This window comes from Manis javanica, chromosome 5, assembly GCF_040802235.1.
Source record: "Manis javanica isolate MJ-LG chromosome 5, MJ_LKY, whole genome shotgun sequence".
NCBI classification, from domain to species: Eukaryota; Metazoa; Chordata; class Mammalia; order Pholidota; family Manidae; genus Manis; species Manis javanica.
This window is the reverse complement of record NC_133160.1, coordinates 50,513,320-50,534,513: the sequence shown is the minus strand read 5'-3', so window position 1 is coordinate 50,534,513 and position 21,194 is coordinate 50,513,320.

Genomic DNA, 21,194 nt, shown 5'->3' with positions numbered 1-21,194 from the left:
TCTAAAAGTTACCTGCTGGTTTAAAGGAATAATAATAGCAATATATTCAGTGATGATAACATGTGGATGAGTGAAATAGATGACAGCAATGCCATAGGGATAGGAGGAAGGAGTTTGGAATAGTCTGTTACAAGGTATTTACACAACACATGAAGTGGTATACTGCTATTTGAGGGTAGACATTGATTGCTAAAAAACACATACTACATACACTAGGACCATCATTTAAAATTTTTGTGAAAAAGTGTAGTTGATTGGCTAAAAAGGAAAATAACATAGAATAATAGAAAATGCTCAATTAAAGGCAGAAACAAAAAAATATGGGAAAAAAGAAAGAACAAATGCAATGAATGAAATATTGTTACAAACAATTCAACCATATCAGTAATCACTTTGAATGTGAATGGTCACAAAACACCAATTACAAGGTATAGATTACAATTTTAAATCAAAGTGGATTAAAAACAAACAAACTAGAGGATCATGGGAAGATGACAGCATGAATAGTTCAGTGGAAATCTCCTCCCCAACACATACATATTTATGAAAATAGAATAAATAAAACTATTCCTAAAAGAGACACCAGTGGATGCAGTACAACAGCCAGGATACATTTACATCTGTGAGAACTCAACATCACATGAAGGGGGTAAGATACAAGCTGCAGCCAGGCAGGACCCGAACGCTCCCCTACCCCAGAACCCGGCGGGAATAAAGGAGTCGGAACAGGGAGGGAGTGAAAGCCCAGGACTGCTAAATAAGCAGCTGTAGAAATCTGCACCCAGAATGTAGACACAAGGTGCACAGGGTGCTGGATATTAGAGAAACGGAAAAGCAAAACCTGTGGACAGGTCCCCGCAACTGGCACCCCTGAGACAAAAGAAAAACGAGTGCTTTTTGCAAGTCTTAAAGAGACAGGGACCTCACAGCTGGATGAAGTCATCCTGGCACACTTAGCCAGCAGCTGGAAATCCCGGGGAACTTTAGGTGCCCTAAACCCCAGGGTTGCAGTGTAGCTCTGAAGTCCCTCATGGCACTAAGCAGCCTGCCAGTTGTTCCTCCAAATGGCATGGACCACGACACACTGGCCCAGTAGTGGGAGAGTGGCAGGGCATGCTGGGGGAGGTGGCACCAGAGGAGACCGGAAGCGGCTCATGAGAGCATGCCGTGGAGGTGACTGAACAGCCTGGGTATGGCCTGTGTGCACCAAAGGCAGTGGCACTAGAGGAGCCCGGGAGAGGTCCGCGTGGGAGAGGCCAGGGCACACCTGCAGCAGGGCCAGAGGGAGCAACTGTACTCCCAGCAGCTGACCAGAATCCCAGCCTGATGCACAGCCACCCAGGCCAGACCCAAAGGCCAATCCTAGCACACAGCTGCTCAGCAGCAGCGCCACTATTGAGGAGGAGCACACCTGACGTGCTTACCACTCCCTGCAGGGCTCTGTGCTGAGCTGATGGAGACCTCGCCCACAGCAGCTTAGGGGATTAACCTGGTGGCTGCTCCAGGAGTGGGGTAACCAACACAGGCAGAAGAAAAGGGCAAGGCATCCAGCAAGCAGGAAAGGACTTTCTTCTCCCAGCTGAAGCACCCGCAATCTGCCGACAGCCCCCACTATCACCATGAAAAGGCAAAAAAATTTAGTCCATTCCAAGATAGTTCAGACAACACCTGAGAGAGGATCTGCAGAGACAGACCTAAGCAGTCTCCATGAAAAAGAGTTCAAAATAAAAATCATAAACATGCTGACAGAGTTGCAGAGAAATATACAAGACCTAAGGGATGACATTTGGAGGGAGATTACAGAAGTGAAACATTCTCTAGAAGGATTTATAAGAAGAATAGATAAGATGCAAGAGGCCATTGATGGAATAGAAACCAGAGAACAGGAATGCATAGAAGCTGACACAGAGAGAGATAAAAGGCTCTCCAGGAATTAAATAATATTAAGAGAACTATGTGACCAATCCAAAAGGAACAATATCCGCATTATAGGGGTACCAGAAGCAGAAGAGGGAGAAAAAGGGATAGAAAGTGTCTTTGAAGAAATAATTGCTGAGAGCTTCCCCAAACTGCGAGAAGAAATAGTTTCTCAGACTACAGAGGCACACAGAACTCCTGAGAGATGGGACCCAAAGAGGACAACACCAGGACACATAATAATTAAAATGGCAAAGATCAAGGACAAGGAAAGAATATTAAAGGCAGCCAGAGAGAGAAAAAAGGTCACCTACAAAGGAAAACCCATCAGGCTATCAACAGACTTCTCAACAGAAACCTTACAGGCCAGAAGAGAATGGCATGATATATTAAATGCAATGAAACAGAAGGGCCTTGAACCAAGGATGCTGTATCCAGCACGATTATCATTTAAATATGAAGGAGGGACTAAACAATTCCCAGACAAGCAAAAGTTGAGGGAATTTGTCTCCCACAAATCACCTCTACAGGGTATTTTAGAAGGACTGCTCTAGATGGAAGCACCCCTAAAAAGAGCACAGAACATAACACCCAACATATGAAGAATGGAGGAGGAGGAATAAGAAGGGAGAGAAATAATCATTGGACTCAATAAGTGAGTTAAGTTACACAGTAAGGTAGTAAAGAAGCTAATCTTGAACCTTTGGTAACCACGAAACTAAAACCTGCAATGGCAATAAGTACATATCTTTAAATTATCACCCTAAATGTAAATGGACTGAATGCACCAATCAAAATCACAGAGTAATAGAATGGATAAAAAAGGAAGACCCATTTATATGCTGCTTACAAGAGACTCACCTCAAACCCAAAGACATGCACAGATTAAAAGTCTAGGGATGGAAAAAGATATTTCATGCAAACAACAGAGAGAAAAAAGCAGGTGTTGCAATACTAGTATCAGACAAAATAGACTTCAAAATAAAGAAAGTAACAAAAGATAAAGAAGGACATTACATAATGATAAAGGGCTCAGTCCAACAAGAGATTATAACCGTTATAAACATATATGCACACAATACAGGAGCACCAATATATGTGAAACAAATACTAAAAGAATTAAAGGAGGAAATAGAATGCAATGCATTCATTTTGGGAGACTACAACACACCACTCACTCCAAAGGACAGATCCACAAGACAGAAAATAAGTAAGGACACACAGGCACTGAACAACACACTGGAACAGATGAACCTAATAGACATCTATAGAACTCTACATCCAAAAGCAACAGGATACACATTCTTCTCAAGTGCACATGGAACATTCTCCAGAATAGACCACATACTAGGCCACAAAAAGAGTCTCAGTAAATTCCAAAATATTGAAATCTTACCAACCAATTTCTCAGACCACAAAGGTATAAAACTAGAAATAAATTGTACGAAGAAAGCAAAAAGGCTCACAAACACATGGAGGCTTAACAACATGCTCCTAAATAATCAATGAATCTATGACCAAATTAAAATGGAGATCCAGCAATATATGGAAACAAATGACAACAACAACACAAAGCCCCAACTTCTGTGGGATGCAGCAAAAGCAGTCTTAAGAGGAAAGTATACAGCAATCCAGGCATATTTAAAGAAGGAGGAACAATCCCAAATGAATAGTCTAATGTCACAATTATCAAAATTGGAAAAAGAAGAACAAATGAGGCCTAAGGTCAGCAGATGGAAGGACATAATAAAGATCAGAGAAGAAATAAATAACATTGAGAAGAATAAAACAATAGAAAAAATCAATGAAACCAAGAGCTGGTTCTTCAAGAAAATAAGCACAATAGATAAGCCTCAAGCCAAACTTATTAAGAGAAAAAGAGAGTCAGCACACATTACCAGAATCAGAAATGAGAAAGGAAAGATCATGATGGACACCACAGAAATACAAAGAATTATTAGACAATACTATGAAAACCTATATGTTAACAACCTGGAAAACCTAGGAGAAATGGACAACTTCCTAGAAAAATACAACCTTCCAAGACTGACCCAGAAAGGAACAGAATATCTAAACAGACCAATTACCAGCAATGAAATTGAATGGGTAATCAAAAATTACCCAAGAACAAAACCCCCGGGCCAGATGGATTTACCTCAGAATTTTATCAGACATACAGAGAAGACATAATACCCATTCTCCTTAAAGTTTTCCAAAAAATAGGAGAGGAGGGAATACTCCCAAACTCATTCTATGAAGCGAACATCACCCTAATACCAAAACCAGGAAAGACTCCACCGAAAAAGAAAACTACAGACCACTATCCCTGAAATATGTAGATGCAAAAATACTCAATAAAATATTAGCAAACAGAATTCAACAGTATATCAAAAGGATTATACACCATGAACAAGTGGGATTCATCCCAGGGATGGAACTATGGTACAACATTTGAAAATCCATCAACATCATCCACCACATCAACAAAAAGAAGGACAAATATCACATGATCATCTCCATAGATGCTGAAAAAAGCATTCGACAAAACTCAACACCATTCATGATAAAAACTCTCAGCAAAATGGGAATAGAGGGCAAGTACCTCAACATAATAAAGGCCATATATGATAAACCCATAGCCAACATTATACTGAACAGTGAGAAGCTGAAAGCTTTTCCTCTGAGATCGGGAACTAGACAGGGATGCTCACTCTCCCCACTGTTATTTAACATAGTATTGGAGGTCCTAGCCACGGCAATCAGACAAAACAAAGAAATACAAGGAATCCAGATTGGTAAAGAAGAAGTTAAACTGTCACTATCTGCAGATGATATGACATTGTACATAAAAAACCCTAAAGACTCCACCCCAAAACTACTAGAACTGATATCGGAATACAGCAAAGTTGCAGGACACAAAATTAATACACAGAAATCTGCAGCTTTCCTATACACTAACAATGAACCAATAGAAAGAGAAATCAGGAAAACAATTCTATTCACAATCGCATCAAAAAGAATAAAATACCTAGGAATAAACCTAACCAAAGAAGTGAAAGACCTATACCCTGAAAACTACAAGTCACTCTTAAGAGAAATTAAGGGGGACACTAACAAATGGAAACTCATTACATGCTTATGGCTAGGAAGAATTAATATCGTCAAAATGGCCATCCTGCCCAAAGCAATATGCAGATTTGATGCAATCCCTCTCAAATTACCAGCAACATTCTTCAATGAACTGGAACAAATAATTCAAAAATTCATATGGAACCATGAAAGACCCCAAATAGCCAAAGCAATTCTGAAAAAGAAGAATAAAGTAGGGGGGATCTCGCTCCCCAACTTCAAGCTCTACTACAAAGCCATAGTAATCAAGAGAATTTGGTACTGGCACAAGAACAGAGCCACAGACCAGTGGAGCAGATTAGAGACTCCAGACATTAATCCAAACATATATGGTCAATTAATATTCGATAAAGGAGCCATGGACATACAATGGCGAAATGACAGTCTCTTCAAGAGATGGTGCTGGCAAAACTGGACAGCTACATGTAGGAGAATGAAACTGGACCATTGTCTAACCCCATACAGAAAAGTAAATTTAAAATGTATCAAAGACCTGAATGCAAGTCATGAAATCATAAAACTCTTAGTAAAAAACATAGGCAAAAACCTCTTAGACATAAACATGAGTGACCTCTTCTTGAACATATCTCCCCGGGCAAGGAAAACAACAACAAAAATGAACAAGTGGTACTATATTAAGCTGAAAAGCTTCTGTACAGCAAAAGACACTATCAATAGAACAAAAAGGAACCCTACAGTATGGGAGAATATATTTGTAAATGACAGATCCAATACAGGCTTGACATCCAAAATATATGCAGGGCTCACCCACCTCAACAAACAAAAAAACAAATAATCCAATTAAAAAATGGGCAGAGGAACTGAACAGATAGTTCTCCAAAAAGGAAATTAAGATGGCCAACAGACACATGAAAAGATGGTCCACATAGCTAATTATCAGAGAAATGCAAATTAAAACCACAATGAGTTATGACGTCACACCAGTAAGGATGGCTACCATCCAAAAGACAAACAACAACAAATGTTGGTGAGGTTGTGGAGAAAGGGGAACCCTCCTACACTGCTGGTGGGATTGTAAATTAGTTCAACCATTGTGGAAAGCAGTATGGAGGTTCATCAAAATGCTCAAAACAGACTTTCCATTTGACCCAGGAATTCCACTCCTAGGAATTTACCCTAAGAATGCAGCACTCAAGTTTGAAAAAGACAGATGCACCCCTATGTTTATCGCAGCACTATTTACAATAGCCAAGAATTGGAAGCAACCTAAATGTCCATCAGTAAATGAATGGATAAAGAAGATGTGGTACATATGCACAATGGAATACTACTCAGCCATAAGAAGAGGGCTAATCCTACCATTTTCAGCAACATGGATGGAGCTGGAGGGTATTATGCTCAGTGAAATAAGCCAAGCGGAGAAAGAGAAATACCAAATGATTTCACTCATCTGTGGAATATAAGAACAAAGGAAAAACTGATGAAACAAAACAGCAGCGGAATCACAGAACCCAAGAATGGACTAACAGGTACCAAAGGGAAAGGGACTGGGGAGGATAGGTGAGTGGGGAGGGATAAGAGGGAGGAAGAAGAAAGGATTTTGATTAGCATGCATAATGTGGGGGGTGGTAGAAAGGGGAGGGCTGTACAGCACAGGGAGGACAAGTGGTGATTCTATAGAATTTTGCTATGCTGATGGACAGTGACTATAAAGTGGTTTATAGGGAAGAGCCTAGTAAACATAATATTCTTCATGTAAGTGTAGATTAATGATAACAAAAAAAAAGAAAGAAAGAAAAGGGGGTTACTCCCTGATAGAATAAAACTAACTGTAAATCAACGATTAATGCATGCTTTAAATATCCTTAATTTTGATCACTTAAAGGGTGTCAGATGATTGGCTATGGAGGTACATTTTTCTGATAATATTCCTTTCTCTTAAAAAAATAAAAAAAAGCAGTTCTTGTGTGGTGACCTCCAATGAGTTCTACACAATGGTATAAAGGGCATATCAAAGTGTGGGCAAAGGGTCTGTTTGTGTTTATACAGAAGATCAAAGCCTAATTTGGCTACCCAGAAAATGATCTAAGATACGATATGAAGAAGAACTTACAACATCAGCACTCTCTGGAAGAGTCATACAAGAAGATGATCATCAAAAAACCTCAACAAAGATCCTGGCACTGTTGCAATTGTAGCTGCATTCATCACACCAGTTCCTGGACTTGCCATTGGAATGAAGAAGGAGATATTTAAGTTGGCCTGTGCACACAGTAAAACAACAGATTTGACTGGATCTATACTGTTGGAACTCAACCAAGAATTAGGAGAAGTGCAAGTTGTAGTGCTTCAAAATCTTACAACTACAGACTATCTACTGTTAAGAGAACATATGGGATGTGAACAGTCCCCTGGAATGGGTTGTTTTAATTTGTCTGATTTCTCTCAGACTGTTCAAGTTCAGTTGGACAATATCCACCATATCATAGATAAGTTTTCACAAATGCCTAGGGTGCCTAACTGGTTTTCTTGGTTTCACTGGAGATGGCTGGTAATTATACGTCTGCTTTAGTTATGTAACTGTATTCCTATTATGTTAATGTGTGTACACAATTTAATTAGTAGTTTAAAACCTACACATGCTTAAGTTACTCTACAAGAAGATATGTCAAAGAAATAATCAATCTTCCCATGTTATCTTCTGTCTGCTACTCCTATAGCTTTTCTTCTTCCTTCCTAGTTACAACCCTTAAATAGAACTCGTGCCTCATATGGAATTTACCGAGTATCATAATTCTTCCAAGTGGTGAAGATACCTCAAGACAAATACTGGGCATAAAAGCCACAGGGCATAAATCTGCAAAGAAGTAAAAAGCTAACCTTTTCAAACAATATGGCTTCTCTCTCACTTACCAACTTTACCTTTCCCTGCATGGCCCCAGAAGATGACTGGTTAGCCAGAGACGGGTAAGATTCCTCAAGGCAGGAACAACCTAAGACAGGCACAGTCGCAGAGGGACCATTAGGTGAGAAATTGGGGATCAACAGAGGTGAGGCTTAGAACCTCATTCCCCTGTTTTGAGAGAAATCTTCTGCATCCGTGGATGTTTTATTGCCCTTGTCTAGCTTGGATTAAGACTTAGTCTATAGGCACACACCTGATCATCTACATTTGCCCTCTTACAGCATTAAACTATGTTTTAGACCTTTATCTTGCATCTACCTACCACTTCAGCATTTTATTAAAAAAAAAATAATAATAATAATAATAAGGGAGAAATGTGGGATTCACATACAAATCAAGTATAAAAATCTAATGAATATTCATATTTCACCTGATTGCTTATAGTTCATAATGTGTGATCAAAACTAAAAGTTTCTGTGATGACTGCCCTTGTACTGTTCACCATGTAAGAATTTATTCACTATGTAAGAACTTGTTCACCATATAAGAACTTGTCCATTATGCTTCAGAAGATTGGAGACTGATGAGAATTAGGCTTGGGGTGGATTAATGATTGTACATGAGCATTTAGTCCTCTATACAGAATTTTATTGTTGTTAACAACCATTTGATCAATAAATATGAGAGATGCCCTCTCAAAAAAAAAAAGTGAAGGAGTAGGGCAGTGCTATTCAAATTAACTGAAAGGTGGAAATATTCCATACATCCACTGATGGGTGAATGGATAAATTTCAGTATTTAAATACAAATGAATATTCAACTATGAAAAGAAAGAAGTACAGATCCATGCTACAACATTAATGAACCTCAAAAACAGTATGGGAAGTGAAATAAACTGGACACAAGAGGCAACATATTGTATGATTCCATTTATATGAAATATCTAGAAGGTTTATAGAGACAGAAAGCAGATTGGTGGCTTATTGGGGCTGGAGGTGATGTGAATAAAGAGTAACTGTGTAATGGGTGTGATATTTCCTTTTGGGTTGATAAAAATGTTTTGAAACTATATAGATGGGGTAGTTTCACACATTGTGTATGTAATAAATGCCCCTGAAATTTTTACTTTAAATTTGTGTGTAAATTTTACTTCAATAATAATAAATAAAAAAGTAAAGGTTAAAGAAATTATACATGCTAAAATAATTTGAAAAAAAGCTGGAGTAGCCAGCTGAAATAGCAATTTCACACAAGGCTTACTGCAAAACAAGGAAAATTATAAGGGAAAAAGACATGCATTGCATGTAGTGTAGGAGTGAATTGCTCAACAAAACAAAACAATTAATGTTTATGCAAAACATTTATGTTTTTGCTCCTAACAAATGAGCATAAAAGTATGTGGGCCAGAAACTGATAGAACTGTAAGGAGAAAGAAAAAAATTTATTATATATAGTCAGGTATTTGAACACCCTTCTTTCAATAGTGATAGATCAAGCAGGCAGAAAATAAGAAAGGACATAGCTGATCTGTACAGTAAAGAATGGGTGCCTGAACAACTAAAAGAAATAAATAACCAGTGAATCAAATGAACAAAATATTGCTGTGTTACAAGTTCAGAGGAGAGAGGCTTTATGTTCACATGGGAAAAGAAGTTATATAAACCAGCATCTGAATCACTTGACTTTAGGCAAGTTCCTAATCTCCCTGTGCTTAAGTTTCCTCTTCTGTAAAATGGAATAAATAATAACACTTCTCTCATATGAGTATAGGGAGAACTTAGGGGCTAACACTGGAGAATACTTAGTATGTTGCCTAGCAGAGATAATTCGTCACCATCATCAAATAAGTTATGAAATACAGATTTAAACATGTGAGTATTACTTGTGGAATCTTCCCTGATGTCTTTGGCTCTCTGAACCTGTTGGGCTTCTGCTAGGCACCTTTCACAGCCAAGGGTTGTGTATTAGCTCATGAGGCAAGAGCAAAAACATGAGGGTTGTATAGTCCCTTTGTGTGATCATGACCACGTTTTTATTTTTTCCTGCTGTTGCTTTAAGACCTGTTATTTTAAAGAGGCAGTAGAAAACCAAGTAAAATACAAATGTTTCAGATTGGGTTAAGGTTATCAAGGGACAGAGTATTCTTCTGACAATAATATAAGGTGATGTGAATTTTTGCTGGAATTTTCTCTCTTTGTTCTCAGACAGGGACAAAGCTTTTAAGAACATCTTTTAAGAAAATCTTTTATACAGGGCAGCATAGCTGTTTTCCAAAGATGAGCTATTTGTGTGACATACCTTTCTGTTGTCACTTTCCTTTGTGTCACTTGGCACAAGCTGAGAGAATCACGTAAGACATCCAATTCAAACATTCAAAGAATTTTGGTAACTTTTATTGAATTAGGTAACTTTAAGGTGCCTTCCAATTTTGAGATTCCATGGTTTCAGCCAATAAAGGTAATGTTGAGAAAGAGCCTATGAAATTTAATGTTACTGCAAGAATAAATTGGGTCATTTTCAGGCAATGATACTGGTGTCACATTTAGGAAAACAAATTCTTATGTCCATTAATGATAGGGTCTAATATTCTGAGGTATTTTACCATTTTGTTTTTATGTTAATGCCTTTTGTAAATGTAAGAGCAATACTTGATACTTGAATACTAAAGATTTTTGGAAGGCTGTTGGTGATTTTGAAGGTTTAATACAAAACATTTATATGTATATATACACACACACACATATATATACATATACACACATACATAGATTTAAGTGGAACAACAACAATAATACATTTATAAATAGTCATTAACTATCTTATGAGAATGATGAGTTATTCCTCAACAAGTTCAAGACAAGAGTAAACAATTATTAACAAACCATTGGAGATTTCTTTCTAGGGTCTGAAAAAAGTTTTCTGGAAGACTGATAACGTTGAAGCGAGTGCCAAAGTAGAGATAATTTTCTGTAGAGATAATTTGAAACTGGAACAAATGTCTTACTGATCTCGGTTTGTGAGTTGTCAGATAGAGTATAGAGGATGGGCCAATTGTCCTATCCATAGTTGAAGACTTAGTCAAATACGTTTCAATGACAAAATTGAAACAGCTATTATAAATCCTTTACAGATTTATAATATAGCCTAAGTTACATCTAATGTTACATGAAAATATGTCATAATTTTTACTAGTTTCTCATTATTTCCAAGTGTCACCATATAATTATGTAAAATACAGATGTATTTATTTCAAAGCTTATTATGGTTTGGCCCTATGTGATATTTTTTCTTTCTTTGCTAATTAATTAAGTAATATAATAAACATTTATTGATTCCCTCTTTATGCCAGGTGCTTCTCCAGATAGTGGAAATATAGCAGTGAAGAAACCATTCAAATCACCTTGCCTTTAGGAAGCCTACATTTTAGTGAAGGGATGAAGCTAACAATTAAAAAAGAAAAGAAGTAAAACACATAGTGTATTAGAAGATGATAAAAGTTGTGAGTAAAAAGGATTGGAAGGGGAATCAGAAGTGTGTGTGTTGTGAGGGGATACTACCATTTTCAGCAAGATGGTGTAGGAAGGACTTACTAAGAATGTTGTCAAAACCCAGTAGATGAGGAGGTAAATCATGGATAAATGGGGTAAGAGCATTCCAGGTAGAGGAAACAGAAAATACAAATGCCCTGAGGTGCAGTTTTTTGAAAAGGAGAGTTTACTTTGTTGGACTTGTTTTTAAAAGATTACCCTAAATGCCATGTGAGAATAAACAATAAAGTGGTTGAGGGGAAGGCAAGGAAGGAAAAGGCAGAAGCAGACAGAACAGCTGGGAGCTATTTCAATAGTAATAACGATCTCAGATTGAGCCAGAATGGCAGCAGCAAATGTGGTAAGAGAGGGCCAGAACATACTCCGAAATGGATGTGCTAGTATGAAAGGAAGGGAAAGTGAGTAACTAGAAGTGTGACATTGCCTATGATGCAATGCATTTCAAAGGAAGACCTCACAGTCAGGTTTGGACATTTTGAATTGAAGTTACCTGTTAAGTTCAGGGAGTGAAACAGAAATTTTGGCATGTGAATAACATTTAAAATTATGATATACTAAATGAGACACACTAAAATTACCTAGATAATGAGTATAAGATAGCCAGTTCCCTGGGGCTTCAGAGCATGAAGAGATCAGAGGGATAAGGAGGAGGCATGAGGCCCTGAGGTAAGATAAAGCCAGAAGAGGAATCCTGAAAGAGACAAAAGCAGATGAGAGAGGGGGATGTGATCAGTGATGGCAAACACTGCTGGTCCGGCAGGTTCCATGAGGATGACAATCAATCATTGGATTTAGCACATGGTAGAAAACTGACAACATTGCTAAAACAACTCTGGTAGAGAGGTAAAGAAGAAAGACTAATTAGAGGGGATTTAAAAGAGATAATAAATTTGATATTCTATGGTTACTGTTTATTAGTTCAAAATCTTTAACAAGTGTCAGAAAGTAGGCTACAAAATATTGAAGTACATCACTAGGGGTGATGCATATTAAGTAGTAGCCACCTAATAGCAAAAACATGATGAGAAAGGGGATGGAGTAGATATGGCACTGTCAAATAGAAAACAACATAAAAGAAGAATGACTGGAAGTCACACTATTGACATGTATTGGCCCAAGATTTCTGTTTTTATAGTCTATGGAATGAAACAGTCTAATATTAGCATGAAACATGGAGGAAAATTCTATTTAGCTTGGCTTAAAGCAGCAGTTTTACATTTTCCCAAGTTGAATTGAGTTTGGAAGTTGAGATCACAACCAGGAGAGAATTATATTGAGCTATCTGCATACTTCTAGAAAAGTGAAAAACCAGCCTTACATTTAGGACAATGAACACATCACATAAAAAGCCCCAAATTTATGAGAAATTTAGAGTTAAATTGTGTTCTATTCACATATGGACAAAAATAAAATTAGTAATGTTCATGAGACAAAATCAAGTCAACAAATATTTATTGTCTACTATTGAAAGGCAATGTGATAATGCCTTATAGAATATAAATATCATATAGTATGTTACTTTCAAGTAACAGTTTTCCTTCAATACCTTTAATATATATTTACAAAAAGGGATAAAAGACAATAACAAAATGTGATTTTAAAAAAATAAAGAGAAAAATCTAACAGCTGTCATAAGGTAGCACATGGTTGATAATATAATCAAGAAGGCTTTCAATATTACAGAAACTTTTGAAAAGTGATTGATTCAATTACATAGGCTTTGCGAAATACGTCAAATTTTGTTCAGGTATCAGAAATAGTCTCCTGATACTCAGATCAAATAGGGAAACGTAAGAACAAAAAATTTCAAGAAATAACACAAAAGTATATAAGGGGATTCTCAAGATGGCAGCATGAGCAGTGTGGTGGAAATCTCCACACAAAACCATACATACTTCGAAAATACAGCAAATACAACTCTTCCTAAAAGACTGACCAGAAGATACAGTACACCATCTAGGCTACATCTACACCTGTGAGAACTCAGAACCTCATGAAAAGGGTAAGATACAAAGCCATGACCTGGCAGGACACAAGCACTACCCCCACCCCCAGATCACTAGAGGGAGGAAAAGAATCAGAGTGGGGAGGGAGTGGAAGAACAGGACTGCTAAATAACCAGAACTTCAGGCACCCTAACCCCCTGGATGGCAACACAGCACCAAAGACCCTCATGGCGATAAGCAGGCTGCCATTCATTAACCCTGCCAACACTCCAAGTGAACCAGCTGATCCACCATTGCAGCAGAGAATCAGGGGAGCAGGCCCTCCCACAGCAACCACACAGAGTCTTCTCCCAGGGTGCACCTAACTGTGCCCTGGAGAGCCAGAGGCTACCCCTTGCCCGCAGCGGACCAACAGACTGCAGAGACGAGTGCAGAGTCCAGAAGGCATAAAGGAGCTTTATTCTCACAGAAAACATGTGGTGCACACCTGCAACCCCTGCCAGTGCCCTAGGCCATCCTGAGGGCTACCCCACCCATGGCAGCTCAAAGATTAATCCAGAGACTGCCTCTTGTGCACCACTGACAGGTATAGGCAGAGGAAGCTGGCGCGGAGCGCAGAAACCACATAGGAGCTCTGTTCTTGCGGTGAACATGCGCTGATTGCCTGCAATCACAGCCTTGTGCCCTAGGCCATTAAAAGGGCCGAACCACCCACAGCAGCTCAGAGCATCAACCCAGAGGCTGCACCCTGCGTGCAGCTGACTGGCACAAGCAGAAAAAGCCAGCACAGAGTCTGGAAAGCACATAGGAGCACTGTTCTCACGGTGAACACACACTGATCACTTGCAACCACTGACAGTGCCCTAGGCCATCTTGAGGTCTGAACTGCCCATGGCAACTCAAGGGATCAACCCAGAGGCTGCCCCCTGTGTGCAGCTGACTGGCACAGGCAGCAGAGGGGGGCAAGGTGACCAGCAAACAGGAAAGGACTTTGTTCTCCCAGCTGCCACATGCACCATGCGCCTGCATTCACTTCCATCGTCATGAAAAGGCAGAACCTTGTTCAGTCCAGAACACCTAAAATGCCAGAGAGAGGACCTGGAGAGACCGAAACCACCAATCTTCCTGAAAAAGAATTCAAAATAAAAGTCATAAGCATGCTGATAGACCTACAGAGAAATATGCAAGTAGTGCTAAGGCATGAATTCCGGAGTGAAATAACAGAAATGAAACAAACAATGGAAAGATTTAAGAGCAGACTGGATGAGGTGGAAGACACTGTTAGTGGAATAGAAATCAGAGAACAAGAATTCAGAGAGGCTGAGGCAAAGAGAGATAAAAAGATCTCTAGGAATGAAAGAATGTTAAGTGAACTGTGCTACCAATCCAAATGGGACAATATTCACATTATAGGGGTACCAGAAGAAGGAGAAGAGAGAAAAAGGTGTAGAAAGTGTCTTTGAAGAAATAATTGCTGAAAACTTCCCCAAGCTGGGGAAGGAAATAGTCTCTAAGACCATGGAAAAGCTGATGTAGCAATTTGGTCACATCAGAGGCAGACTTTCCTTCTAGCCAGCACTCCTGGGCCAATGCATCTGCTTCATTATTCCCTGGGGATGCCAAAGGCAGATGGCCAGTCACATGATATACAGTAGGTGTCTGTGCCACACCACTCCATAGCCTTTGGATCCAGTCCCTTACTCACTCCACAATGGGATAGGTGGTTATTACCTTGGTCAGAGCTGTTCTGGTGATGCGCTCCATAGCCAGCAAGTTGTGGTACACAACAGCCAGTTGCTTCTTTATCAAGGTGACCTGGACCTCTGCTCCTTTCCATAGTTGTGACCAGGCTCAGGCCAGCAGCAGGAGCAGTAGCAGTGGCAGAAGCTTTAGGCTTGGGCTACGGGCTGGGGTTGGTGTGGCCAGCAGTGGTGGTGGTGCCTCCATGACCACACAAATGTAGACACATTTCCCTTGGCATGAACAACACTTCTCCACACCATTTCTAGGGGTGGCTCTCCCAAAGGTCGCACCCATTATGACAGATTTCGGATTCAGAAGAATCCTGTCGACCACCGCCAAATGTAAGTCTGGGGGAAGGAAATCCCAGGACAAAATACTTCTAAAAACCGAAATGAGTCAAAGGGAGAAATCAAGTTTAAAATCGTTTATTGCTTACAAACTGTAGTCTGGGGCCTTCTCTCCTTCCTGCTCTAGCAGAAGCAAAACCAGCCCTCCCCCTCACCTCTCAGGAACAGATAAACCCTCCAGTTGCCCAGGTAATTACCCATTGATATGGAGATGAACTTCTCTCCATCCCTGAGGAATGATGCAAATGCACTAAAGCCATACTTCTCTTCACCCTTGAGCACCTGTTGATATGCAGATGTACTAAAGCCAGGTGAGATATTCTGGAAATATTACAATTTATTCACAGTTCCAAGAAAGAAACAACAGTGGTTAATGTCCTATAGAGCAATAAAGCCGTAACCTTTGGAGTTGTTTTTTATAACTTACAGAAATAATTTATATCTCTTCCAAACAATAATTAACATGTAACTCCACAGAATCTGGGCCTTGGTATTATAGTGACACAAACAAGATATATCCCTCTCTATTTTTAACAAAGATGATATAATTCTTAGGTGAATCTGTTAAGTAATTCCTAGTATGACATTACAGACATATAGTTATCCTTTTGCTCCACTTTGAAGTTTTAAGTAATTTTTCTATTGAAGTGGTAACAAATATATCAGGAATAAACAATTGTATACTTCATACTAATACTGAAGAGTATATGTGGTTATAATTGGAAAACAAATTTGAATCAGAAATAAAATTTACTTTTACAATCATAACTCTATCATTGGTAACATGACAAATGATCATTAGATTCATTCTAATGAGTTAATTGTATTTATGGAAAGACTGTGCTTTACACATACTATAGTAACACTGGAATAAAATAATGAGTAATATATTTTTCAGGGAAGATGTATGTGAGGTAAATGGCAGAATTTCCAGAATCTCCTGCTTATCCATTTACATACCAATGGTTTTTTACTACTGCAGAGCCTTGCAGCCAAGGGGTGGAGAGAAAATGGACATTCTCTTCTTTCCTCTGTTCCTGTAATTTAATTGGTCTGGAGTCTGCCAGTCATCAAGGACCTACCCATGGAGTTCCTGCCATCAGGGGCAGGCAGGGAAAGGAGAGTGTGAGCTGTGGCCAGAGGAGTCAGACAGAACTGGGCCTGGGTAGTGACTGTAAGGAATAAAAGCCTTTTTTGTCCAACCTACCCTTTCCCTTGACTTATTTCAGTTTCACCCATTTCATGGGGGGGGGACTTCCCTGGGCCAGGAACACCCTTCCCCTGAAAGGAAAGGAGCGACACACAGCAGCAATTCACCGGAGAATTCCGCCAAGTGCTTCAACATACTACAGTGTATTCTTTTTAATTAAACCAATGTAAGACATCTGTGCTACTTTCAGGTATGAAATATCATGTAGAAGGATTATTCCAAGGGTAAGGAATTATAGCTTTATAAAACTTTCTTTCTATGAAATAATGGAGGTAGATACTTTATATGCTCTTCACAACTGATATTGTAAAATGTAATACCCATGTCATGCTGCCATATGATTTCTAAAAAATTAGAACAACTTCAAATTAGTGCATGCTAGATAAAATCAAATTGGATGGTGTGAAAGGAAAAAGGAGAGGTCAATGAAAAGATTTGACAAAAACAAGGGCAATGAATTAATGCATAATTGGAGGAACCTTGATAAAAGAAGGGGGCTTTTCTAATATTTATGACCCTGCTATCCCCTAAGATCTCCAGGAACTGATTTGAAGTCTAATAAACTAAGATCAGGACTATTTGACCTCACTAGCACGAGATGACAGGAGTGATGTCTGCAAAATGAAGAGTTGATTGCACATGAACTAGTTACAGCTTGCAGGAAGGTTGATATTACTCTTGTTATTTGCTACACCTATTAAAGGACTAGTATCACCTTCCACATTTCACAGAAGAGTGCTTGACTATTTCTCAGGAAATCCTGACATTGATAATGATTTAGAGGCTGTTTTTCTCATAACTCCTTTAAATGTAATCAGACCAGCATGTTTAAGAGAATAGTGCAAACAATCACAAATCCAGCTCCTGACTAATAGAAAGTTAACAGGTAAGAAATATTTGGAAGAAATCCAAAAGGCAACAGACGAGCAGAAAATTAGGACTGGGAATAAACAATGTGATTGTTTTTATCTCAAAAGATTAAAAGCTTAACTATTTAAAAATAGCTTATAATTTGCCATTAAAATTCTTTTTCACTCTTAAATATTCAGTAGGGAAAAGGTCACACATCAGTGCTGTGACCTTTGAAAGGGGCTTGTAGATTTCCTGGAGCTGCTATGGCTGGTTAATAGAAATGAGATATGGTCCAAGTTGCTAAAATGCTAAGACCACTTTATAAAGTAAAGGATCTATAACATGGAAGCACTCAACTTCTTTGGACTTTAAGAGAATATCCTGCCTTCCTTTACCATGTAACAGAATGACAATATTTGTGCCAATACAGAAAACACAAATTCTTCTTCACATAGCTCTCTTGTTCTGGTTCTTTCTCTAGGCTTCCCTGGTCATATCTGAAATTCTAGGCAGTTCTCTTTCTACAAAGCTTTATTTTACTGGGGAAATAACTCCTACCTTAATTTTTCCCAAACATCACTTCTGTGAGGCTGGAATATTTAACAAAACTTTATTAAAACCCAGTGATAAAAAAAATGTTGGGCTTATTACATAGAAAAGTTAAAAGTGGATATCAGCTAGTACTATTTCCATAATCTTATACCAATACTTATTCCTAAAGTGTTTTTTGTTTTGCTTTGTTTTGTTTTGTGGGGCTTTTACTTGTCAGGTCTTTTCCTGTGGTTCTCAACTTGTGGCTGGTTTCCATGTTCTATTCATCTTAACTAAAAACTAGAAGAAAAAAAAGCCCCTCTTTTTTAACAGCTTTTAATCCAAAGCCTTAAGTCCCCAGGCCAAAATATAAAAATATTAAAATTAACCTCATGATATAATCATATATGTACTGTGCCTGTGATGTTCAACAACTAAGTATAAATCACAGTATTTGTATTATTTTGCTAGATTGTAAATAGCTTGGTCTAATGCTCAGTCTTTTTATTATTTTTCCAGCACAGAGTTTTCTGAAAAAAATGTCTTATCAATTTGGCTCCTTCCAATTGTTAGGGTCCGGGCTTCCGAGGCTTCTCCAGAGAACAAACTACACAGGCATAGAGATGTAAATACAGGCAAAGTCTTTATTCAGCCAGCAAGCTGGGGTCCACAGCACTTCTGACACGCAGGCTGAGTCCGAGCTGCTGACTCCCAGGCAACTTTAGGTATTGCTTATATAGGATTTTCACAGCGTTACACCGAAGCCCGTGCATTTCTACAACCAATAATTTTAAAACACATTCTATATTTTAATCTTTCAGGAAACACTAGCTGCCTGACCGCTTCAATTATTATCTCTTGCTTACCCAAGCATGTCTATGTGACTTATCACGGATCATGTCCCCAGGCTGCTGCCCACTTCTAGTTATCTAACTTAAAGCAGGCGCATTTCTAAGCTTAGCCTCGGGTTGTTTATTCAAAACTGGATGGCCCATGCTGAGAACAAAGCACACAGGCAGTTAGGTTAAATGTTATTAGTCCTCTTTCCTGACTCTTGATGCCCTCTGCCCTCCTTTACATCTCCCCCCTTTTCTTGATCAGACTAAGGAATCTTCCGCAGTGGTATCTAGGGCCTGATATTTTTGGCGAAGGACTAGGAGTTGGACAGTGTCAAACTTCTCTTGCACAAAATTAAGCAGCCTATTTATTATACACGGGCCGATGGTAAGCAAAAGCAGCAGGATGACCAGTGGCCCTGCAACGGCCGAGAGGAGGGTAGCAAACCATGGCTTGTGCTTAAACCAAGATTCAAACCAGCCTTCGCTGCTGCTGCTTTCATATTCTTTACGCCGCCTGTCAAGTTCTTTTTTCAGTTTGGCTAAGGAATCTCTAACTGCACCTGTCTTATCTACATAGAAACAGCATTTTTCTTTTAGGGCTGCGCATAGCCTACCTTCTTTTAAGAACAAGAGGTCCAGGCCTCTTCGGTTCTGTAGGACCACTTCTGCCAAGGAGGTGAGGGATTGCTCCAGGTTTGATACTGACTGTCGGAGCTGTTCTAGGTCCCTGTCGACTGCCAGCTTCAGGGTTGTGAGCCCTTTTTCTCGTGTCACGAGGGCTGCGACCCCAGTGCCTGCCCTGCTATCCTTAGGGAGACGAGGATCTCAATGGTCAGGGCAGTAACAGCCTCCCTCTTGCTCCGGTGGGGATTCGGCCTTTCTTCCCAATAAGAAAGGAGAGAGTCATGAGAACGATATATTAGGCGAGGTAGAATGGCCACCAGCACACAAAACTCATTATTAGTATTGAACACAGAGGTGGATAGGGCCAGGGTGAGGCCTGTCTTTGAACAGAGCCATCAACCCAAGGAGGGTATAATCCACTTTCCTTGCTCTCACGGGGTGCTATTATAGGAGGAGCATAACTGGCTCTGGGCTGTCGGGACTGTGCCTACACATGTACCAGCGATAGAGACTTGAGTGATTGTAAGTCTCCATGGTCTCCCGTCCCAGTAGGTGGGATGGGAGTTGCTGATAGTGTAGGAGCTATTTATCCCGATTGCCTCATAGAAGGGGGGTGAACCTGGGTAACATAGCCAACAGGGATCAGTGAGGGAGGAAGTGGTGTGGTTAAGAGTCTCTACTACTGCCTGCATCATTTCCCACATGGGATTATCTAACCCGGAGGGAGTGTGCTGGGCCCATAACCCAGAGGTCGATGGACCCAGTCCTCTCGTGGGTTCTGGAGCAAGTGTCCTGGTTGGCATTTTCTCATCCTTTTTGCTCAGGCCCTTATCTTGGATTGAAGGTTTCTGGGGATTTATAACCGGGTTGGGACTTACGACAGCCGTGGGAGCTAACACGGTTCATTTAATGGTGAGGGTTGAGCCTTCTTCCTCATGTCCCCAAGATTTATAGTACTTTATCCCTCATGTTAGCCCTCTTATCTAACATGATACCTCAGTCTTTTTGCCCATCTCAGTGAATTGAATTCGGACCTAATCTCGGTCCCCGTCACAAGCCCTGTCCCTTTGCATGTGACATGGGAGGCCTTGGTTGACATAAGAAAATTTGACAACATCTCTTTTTGTAACCGGCCATTTCTGACCCCCATCATTCGAGGTTACACAGGTCAATTTGGCACACCAGAAGGGCCCTCACCCACATGACTCTCCTTTACCTGCTTTTGGGCAGGCATAAAATCCCTGGGCCTGGGTGCCAGCTGAAGGGGCGATTCCCCAAAGGGTCCGGTAACCTTGGTTGATCCATCAAAGGCAGAAAAACAGGTCAGGCCACCAGGTTCCGAGTGGCGCACTGTGTTCTGTGGTACTGATGACTTCCCCGGTTGCACCGTTGACCAGCACCCAGGTCAGGCCCCATGGCTGGGGGGGGCTGGTCACAGATGTGGTTCCCTTTAAGGTCCATACTAAGGCACTTATCAGCAGGATCCCCTTCATCTTCAGCTTAGGTGTAGTTTCAGGGGATTCGCAGGATGCTGCTGCACCTTCTACTCTTCTTTGCGGGCCCCTGGATCCTGATGAGGCAGGATCTTCCGAACGTGGGTGTGGTGCACCCAAGGAGCGATACCGTCAACCTTGAAAGCAGT